General features: G+C 47.5%; 2 long non-coding RNA genes across 2 annotated transcripts in view; both read right to left on the bottom strand.

Annotated features, from left to right (window-relative positions):
* Window positions 1-725: 725 nt before the first annotated feature.
* LOC139585155 (uncharacterized) lies at window positions 726-12,316 on the bottom strand. Its single transcript, XR_011676970.1, has 3 exons — window positions 11,167-12,316; window positions 5,774-5,898; window positions 726-3,687 (listed from the first exon to the last, which is right to left on the bottom strand). It is a non-coding gene; the product is annotated as an uncharacterized lncRNA (long non-coding RNA).
* An 85-nt stretch (window positions 12,317-12,401) lies between these two features.
* The window catches only part of LOC139585156 (uncharacterized), a 34,447-nt gene continuing 30,988 nt past the window's right edge, over window positions 12,402-15,860 (bottom strand). The window contains exon 3 of the long non-coding RNA XR_011676971.1: window positions 12,402-13,706. This is a non-coding gene — a long non-coding RNA (uncharacterized lncRNA). The remainder of the gene's footprint in view (window positions 13,707-15,860) is intronic.

The following is a 15,860-nucleotide window of genomic DNA, read 5'->3' as shown; positions in this document are numbered from 1 at the left end:
CTTTTTGCTTTTCCTTCTTCCCATGAGAGGAGTGCTGGGGAATGGCTGGACACGACGACCTTAGGTGACTTTTCCAACCCAAATAATTCCACGATTCCCTGATTTCTCTTGCTGGGTCGGACGAGATGAACTACGTGGTCCCTTCCATCCCAAACCATTCTGGAGCTCCACAACTTCCCTCTAACCCAAACAATTCCATGAATCCCTGATTTCTTTTGCTGGGTGTGCCTGGCATGGGGTAGGATGAGATGATCCTTGTGGTCCCTTCCATCCCAAACCATCCTGGAGCTCCACAACTTCCCTCCAACCCAAACAATTCCACGATTCCCTGATTTCTGTTGCTGCGTAGGACGAGACGATCTTCAGGGTCCCTTCCATCCCAAACCATCCTGGAATTCCTCAACCCAGGAGGGACAGCACAATCTGCTGCTCACTTGGACACCTTTAATATCCCAGGATCCTGTCCGAGTTCCACATGCAGCCCAGTTCCACAGGTGTCACATTCACATTTTCTGGAAAAATCCCCTTCACCCAGGATTTTGCTCCTGGGAAGCTGAGAAGCCTCAGAGAAAAATGAAAACAATAATTATTTCATTTGCTTCTCCTGTGTTCTGCTGCTTTGGAATGTGGTTGGACATTTTTTACCAACAGGTGATTATTTCATTGGTTTCTGCTGTGATTTATTTTGATTTATTGGCCAATCAGGGCCAAGCTGTGTCGGGGCTCTGGAAAGAGTCACGAGTTTTTCATTATTATCTTTTTAGCCTTCTGTAAGTATCCTTTCTGTATTCTTTAGTATAATATAATATAATATAATATAATATAATATAATATAATATAATATAATATAATACAATATAATACAATATAATATAATACAATATAATACAATACAATATAATACAATACAATAAAATATAATAAAATACAATATAATAAAATACAATAAAATATAATAAAATACAATAAAATATAACACAATAATAAATTTGCCTTCTGAGAACAGGGAGTCAGATTCATCACTCCTTCCTGCCATGAGACACCCCACAAATTCAATCCACAGGGAGAGCTTTCCCTCAGCTGACACCGACTGCAAACCCAACTTTCTTTGGTTAGTAACCAAGGACAGAGGGCAGAATAAATAAAAAAAAACACCCGGAGAAAAGGATTGTGAAGGATGTCAGGAGGGGCCGAGTGTTCCATCCTAAATCCACGCTTGTGACAGACAGTGGATTAAACAGAAGATGAGTTACAGCTCCCCAGAGCACGGCAATGTGAGTCCCCCCGTGCAGGCAGCGTGACAAACAACCCCTGGAATAAAAATAATAAAAATAAAAATAAAAATAAACCGTGGCTGAGATCAGGGCACTGCTGCTCCTATCTGCCACGGAAATCAGCTCCAGAGCTTGGGATGGGGATTTGAAATGCATGGGTTCACTGGCATAAAAATCAGGAAACCTCAAAGGAAAGAAAGGGGGAGTTTGTGGAAAGTGATTTTTTACTCTGGTGAAACAGTGAAAAAGGACTTGGCCATTCCAGCCATTTCCAAAGGAAAGAATTCCCAGGAAGGTGAAAAAATCAAACTCAAAGTTGTTTCCAGAAGCAAAAATGAGCCCTGCACTCAGGGACAGGTTCTGAGAGGAGACCTGGAATTCTTAGGCAGCATTTTCACACCCTCTGGGCCTCCTCAGTTACTCACACAGGGATGGAGCTGGTTTTGCTTCTTCCCTTAAGTTATACCATGAAAAATCACAACAGAAATCAGGGAATCATGGAATTGTTTGGATTGGAAAAGCCCTCTAAGGTCATGGGGTCCAACCATTCCCCAGCACCACCAAGGCCACCACTGACCTTGTCCCCAAGTGCCACATCCCCAGGGCTGTTAAACCCCCCCACTGCACCACTGCCCTTTCTTATTTATTATCCCAAATAATCCCAAATTATCCCAATATCCAACTCCAGCCTCCCCTGGCACAATCTGAGGCCTTTCCAAATGCCAAGAAATTCCCAGCTTAATTCTGGGCTCCCAGATTGTTGCCCTTCCCATTTAGAGCTGCACAGACAAGGTCCCCTTGTCTCCTTACCAGGGGGTTCTGCCTTTTTTGTGGCTCAAAACTCTGTGGCCAAACCCCTGAACTGAGTCTGGAATTTTCTGGAAGCGATTCCAGCTCCATCTGTGGATTTGCACCCGCGGAGATGAAAAAATCACAGAATCCTGGGATGGTTTGGGTAGGAAGGGACCTTAAAAGTGCCACCATGGGCAGGGACACCTTCCACTGCCCCAGGTTGCTCCAACCTGCCCTTGGGCACCTCCAGGGATTCTGGGGCAGCCACAGCTCCTCTGGGAATTTTGGAATTTCCCAAATTGCTCCGAGATTTTGCTCTGCAAACCTTCCTGAGATATCCCAGAAGGATTTGCTTGGAAAGGTTTCTCACCTGGGGTGCTCCCACATCCTCTCCCTGCCAGTGCCCCTCTCCAGCCTGGCTGATGCTGCCCTGGGATCTCAAACACGCCAGTGCCAAGGGCTGGGACAGTTTTCTAGGGAATTTCCCTGGAATTCTCCTGGGATCTCGGATGAGTGCTGAGCAGGGGCTGGAGGTGTGGGAGCAAGGAGCTTTCACCTTCTCCCCACCAACGAGGTGCTGAAAAGTGGCAGTTTGCTTTCAAAAGCAATTCACTTGAAATATCCCCATTTTCCCTGGGAAGAAAACGCCTGGGTCACCCAGGAGCTGATTTTCCTGCTGGTGTTGGGGTTCTTTATTTTTTCCTTTTCTTTGCTAACAAGGCAAGGCCACGAAGCAGAAATCTGACACCCAGCAGAGCCACGGCGGGGCTTTATCCTCATCTCAGAACTCCTTTCCTTCGTTCCACGTCATCTTCCCTCCTCTGATCTGCCCTGACAGGTGCTGGCTGAAAGCAGGAGCAGGGAAAAGGCGGTTTTGAGGCTTGGAAAGATCCGCCAGCAGCTCCTCAGCCCGCTCAGGGTGCGACTTCTCACACCCGCTCCTCGCCTGGAGCCGCGGCGGATCCATCCTCCAGGGGAAGGTGAAACAGGAAAGCCTTATAAAAGCGATTGCCTGGCAAAAGATTCTGAGAATATGGAAATTATAAGGGAGATTGAAATGAAAGCAAGATTTGAGATGCCTCAGTTACTGAACGACTGGGAAACAATGGTGTGGCCACTGAAGAGAATCCCCTTTTGATGGAACAACACCCTCTGCTTGCAGACAGCTCCGAGGGTCAGAGCAAAGTTGGGTGAGGGCTTGGTTGCTTTGGAGGGTGGAATTCTTCACCCATGGAAGGGCAAAAGGGGTTTAAACTGAGAGAAGGGCAAGTTTACATCAGATTTTAGGAGGGAAATTCTTCCTGTGAGGGGCTGGGATTGAATTCCCAGAGAATCCTGAGGTCCCTGACCCATTTTAAGCCAAAAACCATGAGGAACCGTGGGCTTTCCTCTGTCTTTTGGAGCTGAATAATTCACATTTCCATTAGTACAAACCCAGGGCCATTTTTTAGAGCACTATTTAATCCATAGATTTTAATTTTTTTTTTTCCCAGGGAAAGGCTCTGTTCTGCAGAATATCTAAATCAATGCCAGCCAGTTCGAGGTGCAGGACCTGGAGCGTTGAGTTTCCTGTCAGGTGGATGCACACGGACATGGATCACAGCATTCCCCCAAGGAAACTCTGGAATAAAGCAGAATTAATTATTGGATTTTTCTGGCTGTGGTTTCGCTCAGCACCTCCATCACTTCTGAATTAGGAAAGCCGAATTAATTTTTTTTTATTTTTCCCCAAAATGTCCCTTTGTCTCCAGACATTCCCAGCTGTGTTTTATGGCTCTTGTTTTCCTTCCTAGTCTGGGGGTGGGGGGCACAGGGAGCCAACACCTGGCCCTGGAAAACCCAGAGCCTCCTTTGCCGAGAGGGAAAATTCATTTTGTGGATGATTTTTCCTGACTTTCAGTCCCCCCCAGCTGGCTGGAATGCAGATTCCAGCACTGCCCGAGGCATTTTCTGTCTGGAGGAACCATAAAACTCCCCAAGTGCCGAGGGAGCCCATCTGGCAGCTCATTCCCCCACCATTAATGTGGCTTTCGGCAGCTCGTTGACTCCTCGTTCCCAGAAATTCCCAAGGGTCCTTGGATAAACGGGCAAGGAACATTTGGGGGATGCTGGTGGAACATTTGGAGAGGGGGGGGAAGAACATTTCTGACGGCCAGGAGATCGTTCCCGGGTGGCTGACGCAGGGATGGGATCACGGAATCGCAGAAATATGGAAGGGTTTGGGGTTGGAAGGGACTTAAAGCCCATCCAGTGCCACCCCTGCCGTGGTCAGGGACCATCCCAGGGTGCTCCGAGCTCCATCCTCCTGGCCTTGGACACTGCCAGGGATGGGGATCTGCTGGGTCCATACTGGGAGCTCTGCATGTCCCAGAGCTGAGGGAAAAGGAATAATCCCCTTCCACCCTCCCAGACCAGCCTTCAGGTGCAGCATCTGCTGCTGCTTTCCCAAAGTTCCCATCTCTAAAAGTCCTGCAGGAGGTGAATTTTTGATCCATCAGAACCTCAATTTGACCCACCAAAACCTCAGTTTGATCCATCAGAACCTCAGTTTGATCCATCCAGTTTGATCCATCAGAACCTCAATTTGACCCACCAAAACCTCAGTTTGATCCATCAGAACCTCAGTTTGAGCCATCAGAACCTCACTTTGATCCATCAGAACCTCAGTTTGATCCATCCAGTTTGATCCATCAGAACCTCAATTTGACCCATCAGAACCTCAGTTTGATCCATCAGAACCTCAATTTGATCCATCAAAACTTCAATTTCATCCATCAGAACTTAAATTTCATCCATTAGAACCTCAGTTTGACCCATCAGAAGCTCAGTTTGATCCATCCAGTTTGATCCATCAGAACCTCAGTTTGAGCCATCAGAACCTCACTTTGATCCATCAGAACCTCAGTTTGATCCATCCAGTTTGATCCATCAGAACCTCAATTTGACCCATCAAAACCTCAGTTTGATCCATCAGAACCTCAATTTGATCCATCAAAACTTCAATTTCATCCATCAGAACTTAAATTTCATCCATTAGAACCTCAGTTTGACCCATCAGAAGCTCAGTTTGATCCATCCAGTTTGATCCATCAGAACCTCAATTTGACCCATCAAAACTTCAATTTGATCCATCAGAACCTCAATTTGATCCATCAGAACCTCAGTTTGATCCATCAGAACCTCAGTTTGATCCATCAGAACTTCAGCCTGGGCTTTACAAACCAAATCCAGACTCTCAAACTTGCAGCGCCAATTTTTATTAAAGCTAAAAGGGTGAAAAACGGAGTGGGGAGAGAAAACTGCTCGCCCCAGGCGGGGAGAGCCATCCCTCAGTCCTGGATCAATAACGCCCAAGGAGCTCCTCCTCTCCCAGAGCTCCCATCGATTTTCCCTCCAAACCTGATTCCAAGGGAGCTGCTGCCACCTACTGAGGTGATTTCTCACTCTCGTGGCATTTTTCTTGATAAATATGAAAACATTAAATTTTTTCTTAGAGCAGAACTCTGAGATGAATGAGCATCCCGATTTTTGATGCCTGTTTGTCTCCCCGTGGAGAAAAAAACCTCTGGGAACTCAGAATAAAGCTGTGAGGGCCCCACCCAAACGGCAAATCAGACAAGGAAGAGCTCTGAAGTTGGCTTTGATTTGATAAGCACATTTTTTTCCCTGCCTCCCATGACCTCATGAGCTCTCCTGCCCAAGCTCACCTTGTCAGGACGCATTTGATGTGAATCCAGAGGGATTAAAGGGGTGGGTGTGGTGCTGGGAATGCAGATTCCTCCTCTCTGACGCCAACAGCTGCCAAGAATTTGACTCATGTGGCTCCTCACACCTTAAAAAGACGGAGGTAAAGTGGTGTCATACAAAAAAAATCTGTGGTTGCCACATCCCTGGAAAGGGCCAAGGCCAGGAAATGAACCTTGGAAATGAGAATGTGCTCAATCCTTCCAATAATTTTCCTTTCTTCATTTCCTTCATGGAAACCTCACTGCTCTGGGAGTCTTTTGGTTCTTCTTCTTCTTCTTCTTCAATGAACCTTGGACATGAGAATGTGCTCAGTCCTTCCAAGGATTCTCCTTTTCTCATTTCCTTCATGGAAACCTCCCTGCTCTGGGGTTCTTCTCAATCCTAGGGAGGTCATGCTTCAAAAATCCCAATTCCACTCAAATTACTGAGATAAAAGAACCACTGGGATTCTGGTGAACTCAATCCATTATTAATTTAATGGACTTTATTCTAATACAGGTCAGTAAGTGAAGGTTTTTGAGTCAAATCAGCATTTGGGACCATTATGCAGAATTTTCCCAACAGCTCCACCTTTTTTGATCCCATCCCTAAATTCGTCCCTATCCAGGCCTGCAATTAACCACGACAGGAAGAGAATTAAATGTGGGCTTGGACACAATTTTTAATGAGGATGTTTTCCAGGACTGGGGCCAAATGAGCCTAAATCCATCAGTGCCCAGAGGTGAGTGTGGAGCCGCAACAGGGAAAGCAGAATCAGAAAGTTTCCCATTTGGACTAAACCCGGAGCATTAATTAGGACATTAATTTAATTTCCCTTCCTATGTCAGCTTTTAATTAAGCCTTCATTTACCCTCTGATGCTGGCTTTGGGATTGCATGGAATTTGCCCAGGCATCCTGCAGAGCCCTGCCAGCTCTGGGCCCGGGGGTGGCTGGGCAGAGGGGACAAAGGGACACAGCTGTCACCTGGCCTGGTGGCCTTGGCAGAGGGAGAAAAGAGCTCCTGAGGCTGCTCCAAATCCCAGCACAAAAGCTTGGACCTTCCACTCTCACCTGGATCTCTGCAGATGCTCAGATTTCCCCCCAAATTTCAGAGTGGACTCTAAAATGAATGCGGGAAAATTCCTAACGGTGCCTTCATTAAATCCAGCTCCTTAAATGAAATATCTGGCGCCTCTTCATTCATCACTCCTCAATTTCAACTTTTTAAGGCCTTCTTTTCATTCCAGGATATTGGATTTGATGGAACAACAATGGCCTCAGCAGAGGAAAAAGGTTTTTCCAGAATTATCTTCCCTGCCTCAGCACGATCGCCCTTCTCCGTCTCCCCCCGCATTGTGTGCTCACTCCATTCCTCATTTCCACGGTGCAAAGAACGCCCAGAGCCACCCAGGCTTTGGGGTGACCTCAGCTACCCCCTCACCAGGAGATTTTATGGGAATTAGGGCCTGGATGTGGATAAAGACACGAGACTGAGTTGGATAATCTGGGTTGGAATGCTGGTCCTGCCCCAGTCTCCCCGGACGGACGATGCTGGAAAAGCCATTGCAGATGTTTCTGGGAGAGTGGAAAAACAGTTTGTAACCCCCTGAAAGGACCCATTTCTAATCCTGGAAATCCTTCCACATCCTGCCCAGGAATATTGGTCCAGTCAGGAAAACAGAACAGAATATTGGAATATGACTGAACCAGGAATATTGGTCCAGTCAGGAAACAGAACAGAACACTGGAATATGACTGAACCAGGAATATTGGTCCAGTCAGGAAACAGAAGTGAATATTGGAATATGACTGAACCAGGAATATTGGTCCAGTTCAGGAAAACAGAACAGAACACTGGAATATGACTGAACCAGGAATATTGGACCAGTCAGGAAAACAGAACAGAATATTGGAATATGACCGAACCAGGAATATTGGTTCACTCAGGAAACAGAACAGAATATTGGAATATGACCGAACCAGGAATATTGGTCCAATCAGGAAAACAGAACAGAATATTGGAATATGACTGAACCAGGAATATTGGTTCACTCAGGAAACAGAACAGACCCTGCTGGGTGCACAGAGGAGGGGTGAGATCCTGATTTCCCCGAGAAGCTCTGGCTGCCCCATCCCTGGAATGCCCCAGGCCAGCTTGGACACGGCCTGGGAAGTGTCCCTAAGGTCCCTTCCAGCCCAGACCATTCCATGTTCCTACAATTCCCTGTTCCCACAGAAATCCTCAGCCCAACGCCTCCAGAAAAAGCTGATGGGCAGAAAATCGCGGAGAAAAGACAAACCCTTCCCATCTGGAAAGAAATCACTGGATCACCACTTTGCCAGCCCATTAAAACCAGTAGGAACCCATGGGTGAATTTAATGGAGCAAGAAGAGTTTTCCTGGTCACGTTCCTGCAGATCCAGCAAAGAGATTTCCGTGGTGCTCCAGAGGTGACTCAGTCAAGTCCCTCCCAGTCATTTCCTCCCCTCTTTCCAGGAAATTTGACCAAGCACAAATTTTGGCAGGGGGGCTGTGGAGGATATTCAAGTGAATTTATATTTTGTTGTATAAAATTAAGAGGGGAATCAGTTAAAAATCATTTTAATCAGGGAAACAAATGGAGAAAGGAATGGAATGATGCCTCGTAGACCGCTTTTGACATTTGTGGATTTGTTTTGTATTCCCTCTCACTCAATAAACCGAAGGATGACTGAGTTCATTTCACAGGAGATGGATTGGATTTTCTCTGAGCAGCTCTGCTGTGCCCATGGAATTCAACCAAAAAATAAAAAACCCCAACCAACTCTGTGCTTTAAAAAATCCTGAATTCTGCATTATCAGAGCCCAACTGCACCGCTGGGGCAGGGGAGCAGCACACCCAGCTTTGGGGAGGAAGGAGATTTTCTGATGGTGCCGAGGAACATTTGGGGGAAATTTAAAGCAGGTTTGCACTGAGACACAGCCATGAACCCCAAAATGAAGAATTTAAGTTATGTACGAGCTGGCACCCAGCCCAGGTGATGGGATTTTTGTGGGGAGCCAGTTTGGGAGTGGGAGTGAGAAGGAGGGGAAAATCAAAGTGGGAAATCAAAGTGGAAGAGGGAGAAACCAAAGTGGAAAGGGGGGAAATCAAAGTGGACAAAGGGGAAATCAAAGTGGGAAAAGGGGGAAATGAAAGTTGGGAAGGGGAATCCAAAGTAGGGAAGGGGAAACCAAAGTGGGGAAGGGAAAATCAAAGTGGACAAAGAGGGAAATGAAAGTTGGGAAGGGAAAATCAAAGTGGGGAAGGGGCAAATCAAAGTGGGCAAGAGGGAATGGCTTCCCACTGCCAGAGGGAAGGCGGAGATGGGATATTGGGAAGAAATTCTTCCCTGTGAGGGTGCGGAGGGGCTGGGATGGAATTCCCAGAGCAGCTGTGGCTGCCCCTGGATCCCTGGAAGTGCCAGGGACAGTGGGAAGGGTCCCTGCCATGGCATGAGAGAATTGAGAGGATTTTAAAGTCCTTCCAACCCAAACAATTTGGGGGTTCTGTGATCCTATGAAAGCAAAAGGAGACAGGAAAAGCCACTGGGGCTCAGCTCTGCCCAGCTGGGTGAGATGCTTTCCCTCCCAGCCTAACCCAGAAGGGCTCCCACCACTGGGCTCTGTGCCTTTGGGCTGAAGAGGCTTTTCAATATTGTAGGAAAACGTGTCTCTCCTATTTTCTGCATCCTCAAGCATCAAGGAAATCGATGTCAGTGCAGTGTTTTTGTCAGGGCAGCCCCCACCAGAGCCTCTGCAGTGACTGATGAGGGGAAAAAAAAAAAAAAAAAAAGAAAAAGAACGAAGCAGGAAAAATAAATAAAACTAAACCCAAAACCTGCTTATTCCTGGCAGAGACTGAAAACAGGGCGAGGGGGAGGCTCTGCTGCCACCCAGGAATCAGCCACCAGCTGAAGGCTCTCAGTAAATCTGCAGCCTGGATACCAGACCTGCAGGACAGGTTGGATCAGGCACCAGCTCCCTTGGGGATTTTGGGCAGATGGAAGATAAACATGAGCCCTTTATCAGTTACATCTCTGGTTTTTAAGCTTCTGGGCTTCTTTTATTAATTGTTGAGGGGAATAAGGAAACACATTTCATTTATTTGTGGGCATGAGAGAGAGGGACCATAAAGCCAAAGCAAATCCTGATCCAAAATCTTGGTTTTACAATTCCATCACTGCATGAGCCTGGCTCCAAAATCAGAGTGTAAAATGTCGGGGAGGACACCTCTCCCTGTCTTTTCACCCAGATAAACTTCCCACCTCCACACACCTCAGCTCCTCTCCTCCCTCAGCAAAGCCAGAACATCAATGAGAATATTTCCATGAGGGTTTTTCTTTCCCCCCTCTGGGGTTTTTTTATTCCCTCGTTGGCAGCAGGTGACGATGGCCCAAGGAAATCACCTCCGCGCCAGGAATTTGCAAATTGGCTTCACCATTCAGCACGAGAAAGTTGCTCAAGATTTAGCAGATCCGTTGCCAAAAATCTACTTTGGGAAATTGGTTTTTTTTTTCCCCCCTGATCCCTCGGCACAGGCTCGTTGGAATGCTGTGAGCACTCAGTGCAGATGCTGAGGACCCTGAATTATTTAATGCTCCACACCTCACCGAGCTGAGACCCTGAGGAGCCAAAGGGAGTTGGGTGCAGTTCCTTCATCCGCAACAGAAAGGGATGAGAAACTGGGAAATTGCAGCCATGGATCAGGGGATCAGGAGGAATTCCTGCTGGCAATCCCTGCCAGCCTCTCACATACCCAATTCCAGCTTTTCCATCCCCAATAACACTTCCAGGCTCTCAATTCCCCCCATTGTCTCTGTAAAGTTTTTTTTAATAAAATCCCAGCGTGGTTTGGGTTGGAAATGACCTTAAAGACCAACTCCACTGCCATGGGCAGGGACACCTCCCATTATCCCAGGGAATTCCATCCCAGCTCCTCCCCACCCTCACAGTGAAGAAATTTTTCCCAATTTTTAGTCTAAACCTTCTCTCTTCTGGTTTAAAGCCACAACTCCGTGCGGGGTGGCAAAACCCTAAAATTTTCTGTAAACTGGATCAATCTCAAAGAGTCCCTCACTCCTTCTCTCTCTCATCCTGGTCAGCCTCAGCTCTGAGCATCTTGTGGCCCACACGCCAAATCTTGTGAAAATATGAGGAATAAGGAATATCAGCAGATCGAAAAATGCCCCTCGCCCCTCTCGGCCACTCTCAGACCCTCACACAGAGCAGATTCTGAGAGGATTCCCCAGCACAGGAACCTGTACCTTAAGAAAGGTGAAATTTACTCTCTCAAAAATGCATTTTTTTTTTCCCCTGGAAATAAATGCAGAGCAGTGAGTTACAAAGACTTACTCGAACAATTAATCATTCCAGGAGCACCCCAGGCCATTGCAGCCACAGCTGGGATTATTCACTCCAGACAGTCCACACTTCTCACTGGAATAATGAACATTTTCAGAAATATTCAACAGCCAACAAGCTGAGTTAGGCAGTACCTGGAGGGATTTTTTTTTTTGGTACAAAATCACATTATCATAAAATCATTGGAAAAGCCCTCTAAGGTCACGGAGCCCAAATCTTCTCCCAGCCAAACCATATAAACAAATGCCACATCCACACATTTTTTAAACACTTCCAGAGCGTTCAAGACCTTGACTCAAACATCTTCATGAAGGAAGATGCAAAACCAGTGGTCTAACACGTGCAGGAATTAATTTTAAATACTCACCCTTTCTGATAAAGTTGAAAAGCACCCGTGGAACACCCGACAGGACAAAACCACCTCTTTTATATTTTTTAAAATAACTCCACTGTATCTCCTCTCTTCATCTGCCTCATCTCACCAAGCAAAACCCGTGTAAAGCCAATTAAAGGCCATTTGTCACAGAGTAAAACCAGAAATGCTCCTGGTCTGCTCACAGCTCACTCCGAGTCACAAATCACAATAACCGTTCTGTGGAAATCGTAAGAGAGAAGCTCGAAATCCTGCTGAACTCAATGAGCCATTAAATGCTTGACAATATTCTTTATAGGAACCACGAATAGTTAATTAATCCCCAAATATGAATGGTGAGCGTGAAAAATTGCCACCGTAGATCCCGATCAAGAGATCTGCAGCAAGCGTAATTTGACATTGCTTCACGTACAGCAGCTCACACCAGCTGGGAGACCTGGTCCTAAAAGGTTGGGCTTGGCTTTAAAATATGGGAATCCCAGATGGGAACACATCAGTTCTGTTCCCAGTGTGCCACTACACTGACTTTCCACGAAATCTTCACTTTTTTTTTTTTTTTAATCAGTTTGCCTATTTGTGTCAGTTTTGTTGGTCTCAACATGTACAGAGGGTCTGTCTATTCCTTCATCTTCATTGCTGTAAGAACCTCTTATCATCATTCTTATTCCTTCACACCTCCTGGATTAACAGCTCCAGAGGGTCCCTTCCCTTCCCTTCCCTTCCCTTCCCTTCCCTTCCCTTCCCTTCCCTTCCCTTCCCTTCCCTTCCCTTCCCTTCCCTTCCCTTCCCTTCCCTTCCCTTCCCTTCCCTTCCCTTCCCTTCCCTTCCCTTCCCTTCCCTTCCCTTCCCTTCCCTTCCCTTCCCTTCCCTTCCCTTCCCTTCCCTTCCCTTCCCTTCCCTTCCCTTCCCTTCCCTTCCCTTCCCTTCCCTTCCCTTCCCTTCCCTTCCCTCTCCATTCTGGCATTTCCAGGCCGGTGTTTTTCTCTCCCAGCCACTCAGGTTCCTCTCTTTGATGTGCAGAACATTCCCTCAAGTCTGGAGCTGCTGAGATGTGACCTTCAGAGGCTCTTGCACGACGCAAAAACAAACAAGGAGCTGCCACGGCGGCGAGTGCGGGGAATTTCTCAATCAGTGAATATTTGCATATCCTTGGATGAGAGATATCAGCGGCACCAAGAGTTGTTGTTAACCAAAGCCCACTGAGAGTTTCCTCCTGGGCCAACGTGGTTCATGACGTGCCTTGGCTCTGCCTTGGTGTCCCACCCAGAGGCACTCGGGCTTTATCAAACCCCAGCTTCTGCTCAGCGCACAGAGCCTGGCAGAGTTTGGAGGGGTTCAGATGATCCAGGCGAGAGGGGAAGGTCAGACAGGAGGAGAGACCCTCCCACGTCACTGCAAAGATGTCACATCCAACCCATCCATTCTTTCCAACCCAACCACCCTTTCCAACCAAACCACCCTTTCCAACCCATCCATTCTTTCCAACCCATCCATTCTTTCCAACCCAACCACTCTTTCCAACCCAGTCACTTTTCCAACCCATTTATTCTTTCCAACCCAACCAATCTTTCTTACCCAGCCCAATATTTCCAGCTCAGCCATCATTACCAACCCATCCATTCTTCCCAGCCTAACCACCCTCTTCAACCCAACTGCCCATTCCAACCAACCACCTTTTCCAACCCAATCACTTTTCCAACCCAACCATCCTTTCCAAGCCAATCACTTTTCCAACCCATCCATTCCTTCCAACCCAACCAATCTTTCCAACCCAACCCAACAAACAGCAAACCAGCGCCCCCGATCCGGCAAATATTCCCAAAGCTGCCCACATCCACTTCCGCCCGTTCCATCCGGTCTAACCGCTGCCTTTTTGATCCTGGAGGTTTGAAGCCTCCCCTCAATCAACTGACAAAAACACCTTCAATTGAGCTGCAGCAGCTCCGTGACCTCTCGCGCACCTTTTGTCTCTCAAAGCACAGCCAGGTGCTGCAGGAGGGAATATCTGAGGACTTGGAAATGGTTTCTTCCCCCTTTTGCTGCCGCGGCGTCCGCGGGGAGCCGAGTGCCAGGACGCGCTGCACAAATCCATTTGTCACAGTAAACAGCCCCAGGCACTCGCCGACCGTGGGGGGATTCCTTGGAGGGTTTGTTCCTCCTTGCAAATTTAAAGATATGAGCTCAGGAGGGACCAGAAGCTTCTTCCTGGCCCGAGGCCAGGCATGCAAAGTGTACAAACAGACGCTGACAATTTCGTACACAACACCAAGGAAAAAGAACAATAAAAGCAGCTTAGACAAATAACACTTGAACTAAGCGGGACAGAGGGTCAGCCATCATTTCATAGAATGGAATCATGGAATAGTTTGGGTTGGAAGGGACCTTAAAGATCACCCAGTCCCACCCTCTGCCGTGGGCAAGGACAGCTCCCACTCCGCCAGGTTGCTCCAAAGGCATCCAACCTTGAACACTTCCCGGGATCCTAAAAGTCTTTTCCAACCTTAATGATTCCATGATTCGTTCAGTTCAGAGGCAGCTCTCACCCCTGGGTGAATCCCCCTGGAAAACTCTGACCTGCTGCCAGCAGCAAAGCCAGGACCAACGTTTCTGTGTTTCACCACTCACCAAATTCCCACTTTTCTGCTGAGGCTGGGACTAGCAGGGGACTGTGATGGGAGTTTTCTTGTAGGAACCTGACTTTAGTTTCCCTTTCCAAGGCGCCATCACCTTCCCCGTGGAGGTCCCATCAGATAAACTCTATTTAAGAGTTTTGGTGGCTGTGAAAATAAAACTAAATAAACTAAACCTTGCTGGCAGTGCTGGGACAGGCTGAGCCTGACCCTATTATTGCTGTGACACGAATTCCATTAAAATCTGCAGTGGCACAGAGATAAGTTCCTATTGAAGACCGGGGCTGGCAGTGAAATTCCAGCAGAGTCTCAAGTCAATGGCAAGTTCAGCCCCCCTTGTCCTTGAAATAATGATTTGGCCATGGTGGCTGCAGGTCTGGAGTGTCACACAGAGCAGCACAAAGTGATTTTCCCAAAAGATGTCCCTGGAGAAGGGCTGAGGCAGAGGGAGGAAATGAGGCTGACATTGCGCTCGATGCAGAGAACAACAAGCACAGCTGGATTTACTCCGCTTCTACGGCATGGGAGGGGTTTCAGCAAAGTTCAGCTGCTTTTTAGGGCATCAGAAAATGCTTTAAGAGGCACATAAAAAATCTGAAAAAACCCCCAAGATCTGGTAATAATCCTGCTTTTTCTGGTGTTTATAACAGCAGCAGCGGGAAATGCTTGCGTCACGGTCCAACCTCTTTTCGATCTACTTGACCTCAACTTTCACCGTCTGCACAAAGCACTAAAGTGCTGTCTCAGGCACAGCCTAATTAGCCCTGAAAAATCAGATTCATCCAAAAGAACAGCACAGGGAAGATCCAGCTCCTGCCCCAGAAGCTCTGTAGCTCCAAACATCCAGCATCACTTTGGGATCATTAACGTGATGAGGCTGGGTCTGGTCCGGTCCCCCCGTGCAACGAGCATCAGCCACCACCAATTTAACTCGGTGAGAGAGAATCTGTCAAGTTATTTCCAGGGTTAACAACTCAACACTGTTTAAAATATAAATTCCACGTCTGGCCTGAACTTGGCTGCTTTCAGGTTCCCACTCTTGGGTCTTGTGATGCTTTTGTCAGGGCACATTAAACAGCCTCGATGATCAGAACCATCCTCCCCACGTGGACGGGGATGAACCACATCAAGTTACCTTTGGAAGGATTTTTCTCCTCAAATTAAGGTAACAAGGACTAAACCACACCAGGGCTGGTTCCACCATGGGGAGAACCTGAGCAGAGAAGGCTTTCAAAGGCACAAAGGAGCAGTTAAATGCTCGTTTCCCACTGAAAATCACGGGCCCCTGGGTGTTCTGCTCCATCTGTGGAGCTTTGAAAGCCTCCTCCCCTGTCTTGGACAGATTAATGGGAAATAATAAAAATATCATTGAAACGTGGAGTCTCAGGGAGGTGATTCAACCCTCACTCCCAGCTACCACAGTTGTCAGTAAATTAGGGGAGAAAAGAAACACAAAATGATCCTTTTCCAGTCCCTCCAATTATGCCGGGATGGTTCTGCCTCTGATGAGAGATTCTGAGAGCATTTCCCCTCATCCAGGTGGAAAACTGCTCGGTGAGGAGCGGAGAGCTGGGGGAAAGGGGGGCAAAAGAGGACAGGCAGCAATTCAGGGTGTGCCAGGACGCCGAGGGCTGCCACAAGGGCCCGGTGACATCTGTCATCCGACAGGGAAAACACAGCCA

This window comes from Agelaius tricolor, unplaced genomic scaffold, assembly GCF_023055355.1.
Source record: "Agelaius tricolor isolate 1412-34295 unplaced genomic scaffold, bAgeTri1.0.p SCAF_70, whole genome shotgun sequence".
NCBI classification, from domain to species: Eukaryota; Metazoa; Chordata; class Aves; order Passeriformes; family Icteridae; genus Agelaius; species Agelaius tricolor.
This window is presented reverse-complemented; position numbering and strand designations above follow the sequence as displayed.